Consider the following 10,086-nt stretch of genomic DNA (forward strand, 5'->3'; position numbering starts at 1 on the left):
ACTTGAATGGTATGTAATCACTTATAAGTGGCTATTAGCCATACAATACAGGTACCATCCTGCAGTCCACAGATATAAACAATCTCAAAAAAAAAAAAAAAAAAAGGAAAGGTTACCCTCACTTAGAAGGGGGAATAAAATAGTCATATAAGGCAGATGGACTAATGAAGCTAGGAGGGAGGTGGAATGGAAAGTGGAATCACAGCTTCAGGTTCAGGTGTCAGGAAGGACAGGAGAAATAACTAGATGACTATGTAAATGAATGGAAATCTGCAACTGATAAGGTACTGAGGTTGGGAGAATCTCCATTAATAAATTTAAATAAAATCACATAAAATTAAAAAATACATGATAGTCACTACTGTAAAACCACAAAGGTCCATAGTTTTAAAGAAGCATATCTCATTTTCATTCCAATCTGATCAAATCAGTCATGCCCCATGATGAATTTACTGAGAATCCTGCCAAAAATTACATATGAAAGTAATTCAAAGGTTTTTCTACTGTTGATAGCAGCCCCTTTGGAGTTTGTTTGAAAATTTAACAGGATGAAATGTCAGATATCATGAATATCAGATGCTCAACTGTACAATTTATAACATCCAATGTTTTACAGTTATGGAGTAGCAATCAGATAAATTTTATCATTGATGATCATTACAACGTGAAGAACTGTAATTAAGGTTAGCATCATTAGGAAGTTTGAAAACTGCTGATTTAAGGATGGAAAGGTAAAGATTTTAATTTTGAAGTGAAGCTAATACCTAGTTTTCTGCTACACACACAACTTGCTCAGAACACTGTTTTATGCCTTCAGGTGAAGAGACTAATTTTCTTAGATTACTGAATTTATTTACACTCTGCATTCTTTTGTTGTTTGTGTGATTAAGTTAATAATACATATAAATGACAGAGATTATAATAAAAGAGACAGTATTTAGGACATTAGGAGGCTACTAGTTTATTGGAAAAAAACAAGTACTCATTAATTTCATGTATTTATTAAGTGTTCTTAATGAGAGAGTAAATCTTTGTTTTTGTTTCCTAACACTAGTTCATTGAATTAGCCATGTTAGTGAAGATTACTGTATCTATATCTGTGTTGTATTAATTACTTTGTATTATTATTATTAGAATATCACCCAACAATTTAAACCCATCTTGATTATCATAATCTACAATTTGAAAATCTTCTTGTTCTTGGTTGGAGCCATGTAACATCTGGTCAATGCCTTCTAAATTCTTTCTTATATTTTGGAAGACAGTCTTTTCCAAGACATCCTTGAGCTTTGTCTTCTGATCAGCAGGTACAGTGGATCGTTTTTGATTCTCTAGCAGAACCTGAAGTAGAGATAATTTGTTATATCAATTTTTACATTTTGAAACACCAAGATAATTGTATATTTATAGAATTTCATAAGATAAGAAAAGGCCATGAGCATTTCAGAGTGCACTGATCTTTCATCAAATGTAGGAGAGGGGTTAACTCATTGCAAGAGGAGGCTTTTTACTCAGTATTCTAACTGGATTATTTCACATATTTGAAGCAAATTTTCCAAGGCTTCTCATCAACAAAATTTCAGATATTAACACAAAATTATTTTAGCCTATTTGAAAAGATTAAATTGGTCTAGTGAATTGACTGTTTTTCATTTTATTCAAGTTAATAATAGTAATGTAACTACTAACCAAGTAGCACATATTTATACATAATCTTGTAGCTTTGTGCATGTGGGGATTGAGTTTAGGAGTAAAACAATGTTGGCTAATTGTCAGAACAGTTTCTAAGGTTAAATTTCCGTGACAATTCCATGACTCATGATTAAGAGCTGTATTTAAGCTCATGTAAAATCAGGGTACATTATGTATTTTTTTCTGATAACCTGGGTTGAGTTATTTACTTGACCATGAACAAAGATAGATTTTATTTGAGTTTTATAGGTCTTTCTTCATAGATCCCACCATATGGAACAGCAATTGCCTATTGTCTGTCTATATCTATTACTTGTCTATGTGTAATATCTGTCTATATTCCCAAGAACAGGAAACATTTCAGTGTGCTTGAGCCAATGGACCAAACACACTTATAAATTTCTTGTAGAAAGAATGTGTTGGCTAGTAATATATCGTCATTGTATTTTATCTAAACCAACAGTGTCACCCCCCATTCTTTTTCTATTAAACTCAAGGCCAAATATAAAACACACACACACACACACACACACACACACACACAAAACCCAAAAAACTTTTCAAAACGGCAAAATGAGTTTTCTTTAGAGAAAAAGAAATAGTAATGTGTGATTCTTAGACTATCTTCTTTGGAAACAAAATAACTTCTTAAACTGTAAGTACGTTTAGTTACTTTCTGTAGAGCATTTGTAAGGAGGCAGATATTTTTTAAATTATGGATAATAATATAGAAAATGTACTATATTAGCAGAATGTATATGGAATGAACATTATATCAACAATCCTATTAAAATACCAACTGTATGCAACAGAACAATGTATGGTGTATTTATCTCATGAGATTGAGGCATACTTCACATGCTATAGAAGTTAAAGGATAATTTTGTCAATTGGTTTTTCAATAATCTTTATTTAAAATAAAATTCTTCCTTCTCTGATACATTTTTTCTGCTCATGTCTCATATTTCACAGTGGGAACAATCAACCAGAACACATGTGTCATGTCTCAACTTAAGTCTTTAACTTTGCAACAGAAATGCATCTCAAGTCACTTAATGTCTATTTTGAGGTCTGGTAGGTACCCTATATTTATATTGCCTCTCCATTTACAAGTGTCCAGTTATAGGTTACTGGTAGCCTGCTGTTAGAGGAGATTACAAGCTTACTATCTTGTTACCAAAGCCCTGGTAAGTGCTCTATATCTCCCTCATAATGCTGTTACCTATAAGACTCTTTAGATTTAACTAATCTCAAGTACTGTGAAATTTCACAATTTGTTAGAATTGAGAAAATGATATATTTTCAACTTACCCTGCTTTCAGGCAGCATTAATGGTAGCATCAGAGTTATGAGAAACAACATTACTCGGAATGAAGTCATGTCCAAATCTAATCAAAGACTAGTATTAATAGAAACAAAAGCTGCATTGTTCAAAAGGGTAAAAAAATTAAATAGATAAATTATATACATCCTATGTCCATCCTATGTCCATTGTAGCAGTTACATGTGATAAATTACTTAAAAGTATAACAAAGAAAGAGATATCATGCAGGGTCACTCCAGGTTCCTTCTGCAATTTTGCCTTTAATAGAGATGATATGTAAGCTAAAGTATGTTACTGAACTTAGTTGTGTATGTGCAAATGAGGAGAATTCCTTGTGTATTTCTGCAGGCATCTTTTTCTCTGTCCTCAAAAGGGAAATTTTCAAAGAAAAAAATAATTTTAAATACTTGAAAGTTGCTTTTCACAATGTACTATTATGTATTTTGGTATTCTCAGTTTATATATTTCATCTATATTAGACCTAAATGAAGGTACAATGGGTGTGATTATGTAACCACGAATATACAAATTCCTGAGGAAGCATTTTGTAAAGAAAAGTTGCAGGTTCTGTTATTTCATCTAATTCTTAAATCAAATTTCACATTGTTTCTTCAACAAAAATTATATATATATAAATAATTTGAGTTCACTGGGTCAATGATTTGAGAGTTGATGGTTTCAAATTCCTAATTGGATTTAAACACACTTTGCTTGTTGAACATACTGTTCATTGTCAGGCATTGCTAAATCCTACACTACCTTAGTTTCTGCTAAAGGCCACGTAGTGTGAATTCCTTAGTGATACTGCTGCATCCTTTGAAATATCTTTCTTTGTAAACTAAAGGGGTGGTAATTTATTTTGTATGTGGTATGTACATTCTGCACCTTCAAACTCTTTTTAACGTATGTAATTTGCTTCAGATTGTTATCTGCAAAAGACAGTGTGTGTAGTCTTTACATCTAATCATCTAGTACATTGAACATTTGTTATTCCATTTACCTCTTTCCTCTCTTCAAGCCCTTCCATATGCCTAAAAGTGTTCCCTTTCTAATCATTACCTGTTTTTCATTTACATTTCTTACTAAAATTTGGGTCAAGAAATCTCCATGTATATCTGTAAAGTCTCTTATTTTTTGCTTTATTTTGTATAACCAAATAACCACAAATAATTTTCAAAACATTGTTGGTAACACTGTATCATCTTACACTCATTGCCTACAATCTACAGAGTAATAGCATTGACTTTTCTATTTTTTGGACCCATAGATTATGAATTACAAGTAAGCCCTCTGATTCCTATAACACTTTAAACAAAATGTGGCCCTAGTATCTGTCATGGGCAAATGAGGAAATGGATTGTATTGTGTTTTCTAGCCATTGGTATGTTCTATTGTTTTTTTTTTTTAATCCATTTTGACTTGCTGGGCAGTCCAATAACTTGCAATATATTTCAAAGTCTGAGGCTCTGAAGTGTCACTAGCCATTGTACTCTTAGCATTGTAACTGCAGTCCTCTTACCTTGCAAATTACTTTGTTGCTCCACAGTTCCAGTTCAAATTGCTTTTTTCATAGGGTTACAGTTCTGATCAACTTCTGCTGCAAGCTCCTATCCTTCTGTGATCTCCTCCTTCTATGGGTAAAGGCAGGTCTGCAGAGATTTGTGGCGAGACGTGGTTGAGCTTGATTGGTTGCTCTTCCCTGTAATGTGTTTTGATTGAAGAGTTTCACGTGGGTTCTGCTGATTAACTATAAGAATATTTAGGAGAGTGACATTGGATTGCAGCCCTGTATAACTTTCTATTTGTGATTGTTAAGTCAACAATCTATTGTTTTGTATTTTCTCCTAGAGGTTTACCTTTGTTCCTTTTTCAAACTTGAGATATGAATATTAGACTCGGGATCATTTTCACTCTGTGACAAGAAGTTTAATTTAAAAAATTTGTGCCCATTGTAACTGTATTACTAAATATTTTTGGATTTTATCCTATCTTTCATATTTACTGCAATGTTATCTTGCCTTTCTGTTGGTCTTACATTTTGATGACATATAAATATAGATTTATGTAATAAGTTTCAGTTTTGTGAACATTTACTATAGTACTGATTGCCTCCACTCATTTTTTAAACCAAGAATTAAAGAATTTTGATACTTAGGACTCATATTTGACAAATTTCCATAATATGAAAGTTCTATGAGAAATTTCATAAAAGAGAACAGTAATTTAATTAAGCAGTTTTAACATGTGGGAAAACATGATCAAGAATTACAAATTATTTCATAGACATAACAGGGAAATAGTCTTCATTTCAGTTAATTTCAAACTATCATCTTTATTCTTGATTATTCATTGACTTGTGGGGAACTTGTCAACACTTTACAACATAATCCTAAGTACTTCCTTTTCACTGTCATCCTGATTGATTACATATATCATTTTAGCATTGCATAGCTGTTAAAAAATTATTTAACCCAACTAATACTGGTGAAAGCAGAGCACTTGGGAGACAAGTGCAGGTAGAACCTTCATAGAGTGATTCCTCCCTAGTCTACAAAGTGAGTTCTAGGACAGCAAAAGGTACATAGAGAAATCTAGTCTTAAAAACCAAAACCAAATCCAAAACCAAAACCAAAAAAGAAACAAAACAATCTAGCAAATATACAAACCAGCAACATCAGAGCTCAAATGACTTAAAAATTCAGTGTTTCTGTTTTCTGGACAAAAGAGAGATGAGAGTGAGAAGATGCTCTTGCCCATATTTCTGGCAAGCCAGTCAACGTGAGATGTAGCCATCACCTATCATCTCTTAGAACTGATGTTTACAGTGTAGACAAGAGTCAACCCCTGAGATCTAGCAGCTTCCACTCTGATGCATTCTCTCTCTCTACTCAGTGTCTTTCTTTGAAATCTGATTTCCTGGGCTTTCCCTCTCTAAACAAAGAGAAAAGAATACACCATTACTCCAGCCTTTGTTGGACTGAAGGAAAGTGAAGTTACACTTTTTATACTACATCAGAGGTGGCTTTCCTAGAATCAGTTTGTGGAGTTTTGGCTTATTAAAAACATTTGAAAAACTGAATAGGGCACTTGGTCAATGAAAGCCTAGGAGCTCCTTGTGATAGGAAGAATAGTAAACTGCTTCCTTGAAATCTGTTACTTTCTGGGGTAAGAAACATGTGAGAAGAATTGTCCTAAATTTGTTCAGATCTGTTGCAGAGGCCCTCTGATGTTCTGTAGTAAAATTTATATTTTTACATATTTAAGCACATTTTTGATGTGAGAGTATGCTACAAGGCCCTAAGAAGACACAAAAAATAAATATTGGGGTGAACAAATTCATGTGTCTGTGCAGCTGCCACACAAAGCCTGTCCATATTTAAAATATGCAAGTTTGTTGTTTAGTGATTAGTCTACTCCTGTAAACCTTCACCAAAATCTATATAATTAACTCAAAAAGTCTTTATGTATTCTTTAGTTATAGTTATGTGTACAGTGTGTGAGGTGACATAGGAGAGAAACAGGGAAAAGAATTAAAATAAGATCCAACTCCTTGAAAACTTTAAATGTTCACTGCTGTTAGCCTTGGCACTATGCTACAGAGTGGAAATGTAGAGTTCTGTGCTAGTCTCTCCCATCTGGCATCTCCTAAACTACTGACAATTACTATTTGAATTTCTACATTTGTTTTGTTTGTTTGTTTGTTTGCTTTTTCTTTCTTTTTTATTAGATACTTTATTAATTTACATTTCAGATGTCATCCCCTTTATAAATAGGACTAATTGTTGATAAATGTCAAACAATTCCCATTCAGATGATAGTAGTACCCAACAGTGCCTAGTTAAACTTTAAGCTTCCTCAACAGTAGGTAAACCATGCTAGGTATTAGACATCTAAACATTTCAGAGCTGGTGTGCTTTTGACTTAAAAAAGAATTTACTGCCTATACATTTTAGACTACCACCATTCCTTACTGAATCATAAACCTTATTCTTACACCCATAAATAAATGTGGGAATGAGCTCTCATCAGAGAAGCTTCTATTTGCAGAATGAGAATATCACAAATCACCACAACTAGGTTCAATACAAGGGTTAAGATTTTTAAGGGATTCTTAACTTCAGCAGATAGATTTTTAAGATAGATATAGGAAGGCTGTTGTGATCTTAATTATAGAGTATTATATTTAAGTTCCCTTAAGATAGCACAAGGCAAATTGATGAAAGAGGATCCTCTATTTATTTTTATGTTTTACTCAAGTGACAATCTGGAATAATAGCATCAATTTTACTGTAAACTCTGAGGCCAGTGTGTAGTAAATGAAGAATGACATTTGAAGAGGTGAGGAGCTAATTGGCATAGAAGACAATGTTTGAATCCCTCTTAAATAGTTTATTGAAGTTACAGATGATAATATCCTTTATAGAGAAAAATCATTCCATTTGGCTTTCTACAGAGAAAAGTGCACCTGTATAAAAACAAAAAAAGGAAGAAAGCAGTGAATGCTCTTACCAATAATTAGAATAATTAGGAACTTGATTTTCTTAAGCAACCATGTTACCATGCAATGCAGTTATATTTGAGTCACAGAGATTAAAATAAAAGAATGTATATAATATATCTGTTACAGGAAATATTTAAAAAGAACACCAAGTTCCCTTGCTAATGTCAGGTCCAGGCAGGCCACATGGCACCAGCAGTGTGTTCTTATCTCTGCAGACCCTCTGTCCTGGAGCTCCCAAATTCTCTTCACCCAATTCATTAAGTTTACATGGAAAAGGTACTACCATGCCAGCCCCATGCTTCAAACCCCCCTTGGCCTTTTTGGTGCACATCAGGCAAACCTATGCTTTGCTGCCATACCTTTCTCTCTGAAACCCAATAGTGTAGCAGTGTGAAGTAAAACACCACACAAATGTAGTTCAGAAACAATACTAACTCAGTCTCTAGGCAAAACAACAAAAATGTTAATCTTGTAAGCCATATTAAATACAAATACTCTGGTGTCTGGGAGACACTAATACCTACATTTTGTCCTATTGATACCCATTCCAAAAGAACCCTATTCTCCTCTTCCACTTTTCCCCTATCCAACCCAGACGTCCCTCCTACTTGCTCAATGATTGGCTCTTTGATTCATTATGGGATGGTTCACAGTCACCTGAGTAAGTGAATAACTCCTTGTCTGCTGCCCATCGCAGGAGAGCAGAATTAACATCAAAATCAAACAATAACTGGGCCATCCACAACATATATCTACACAGTAATCTATACTGTGTCATTGACTCTGCCCTATAATACAGTGTCCCTCTTGAAGAAATAGAGGTGTTTGGATTGAAATAAAAATTTTATTTGTAAAAAATGAGTCAAATACACTGCTACTCAATTTGCACTTTCAAATTTTAGTAATTTTTTTCAAAGAGAGCAAAAAGAAATCATTAGAGAGTTACAAGTATTTTTATACAACATTCCATAATGACCTTTTTATTTACCATTATCTTTTACTTATATTAGCTCTTCCCTTCAATAAAAGCAATAAATATGAAGTACAGATCTTTGAATAAAAACATTTAAATTGAGAAATACCTTTATTTAGCATCATGACTTCATTAAGAATCATCAAGGTGATTCGCTAAGCACACTTCAGTGTGTGTTTATTTTCGATTTCCTGAGAAGAATTTGTTTCTGGAGTATTTGAGGAGAAGAAAGACCTACTTTTTTGTGAACATTTCAAAAGTAGAAAAGGTTGATCCATCTTTGTCTGACTACAGTGTCTGAATTTATTTTTTACCAATACTTTCTGAACAAATTGGTTTCATAGCCAATAATCTCAAGCAGTCTCAATTTGAACCCCAGATGATATCTTGGCTATGGTGTTTTTGCTTTTATGAAACTCTGTGATCTTAAATAGCTAGTCAATATAAACGGGAGTATTGGCTTAGATTTCCATTAACTGTATATTATTAAGTCAGTAGAGGATCTCAAACTGGAACGGAACTTGGAGTAGAAGCTAATTCAGAAACATGGAGGAATGACATTTTGTCATGTTCCTCCCCTGCCTTTGGCCAAGACAAACTGCCTTGGGACTGAACAATACACAATGGACTAATATTCTTCCATTCACTAATCAAAAATGAAAAAAAATGATTTACAAAAGGATATTTTTGAGGTATTTTTTCAATTGAAACTTTTTTGCTTAGACATCCATATCGAGACAAATTTTCCCTTTTCAATTTGACACACAAGCAAGTAGCTATTAAGCTGCATCATTCCTTCTTATTCACCCCTAAAAATTTCACATTAAAATGTAAATAAATTTAAAAGTCCCAGGTTTTTTACCAGTTCAAATACAGTAAAACTATAGTCTCTGTCTTTGGGAGTGACCAAAGAATGACAGTCCCAAATCAAGACCCATCCTATAGGCAAGCAACATTTCCTGACACTACTAATACTTGATTGGTTTCAGAAAGGTATCTAGCATGCTGTGCTCTGAGGGGTTTCACTCTAGAGCTGACTTGTACAGATGCAGATATCCACAGCCATACCTTGGATAAAGCTTGAAGACTTTCATGGAATAATAGGGGAAAAAATGTTCAAGAATGTGATAAGAACTATACAGAAAGATCAATAGAGTCAACTTGTCTGGACCCTTGGGGCCCTCAAATACTGAGCCAACAACCAAAGAGCATAAACAGAATGTACCTAGGCCTCCTTGAACATAAGTAGCTATCAGAAATGCTGTTGTTTTATGTGGGATATGTTTTTCTAGCTAGGCTGCCCTGTCTTGCTTCAGTGAGAGATGATGACCTTAGCCCTGCAAAGACTTAATATGCTAGGGTGGCAAGATACTCCTGGGGGGCACACAATCAGAGAAGGAGCAGACTAGGGATATGGGGAATATAGTGGCATAGATTGACCAGGTAGAAGGGCAGGAAGTCAATGTAAAGTAAATAAATTTTTAAAAACAATTAACTTTATTGTTTCTTTATAGCTGCGAGGAGTACAATCATGTACAGCCAGTTCAGAAATCAATGTATCAATTTCTCAGAAAATTGGAAAACTACCTACCTTAA

General features: G+C 33.8%; 1 long non-coding RNA gene across 1 annotated transcript; it reads right to left on the reverse strand.

Moving 5' to 3' along the window:
* Positions 1-1,016: 1,016 nt before the first annotated feature.
* LOC143434790 (uncharacterized) lies at positions 1,017-4,632 on the reverse strand. The gene is made up of 3 exons (XR_013104547.1): positions 4,536-4,632; positions 3,004-3,091; positions 1,017-1,341 (listed from the first exon to the last, which is right to left on the reverse strand). It is a non-coding gene; the product is annotated as an uncharacterized LOC143434790 (long non-coding RNA).
* Positions 4,633-10,086: the final 5,454 nt, after the last annotated feature.

The sequence above is a fragment of the Arvicanthis niloticus genome, chromosome 17 (assembly GCF_011762505.2).
Source record: "Arvicanthis niloticus isolate mArvNil1 chromosome 17, mArvNil1.pat.X, whole genome shotgun sequence".
NCBI classification, from domain to species: domain Eukaryota; kingdom Metazoa; phylum Chordata; class Mammalia; order Rodentia; family Muridae; genus Arvicanthis; species Arvicanthis niloticus.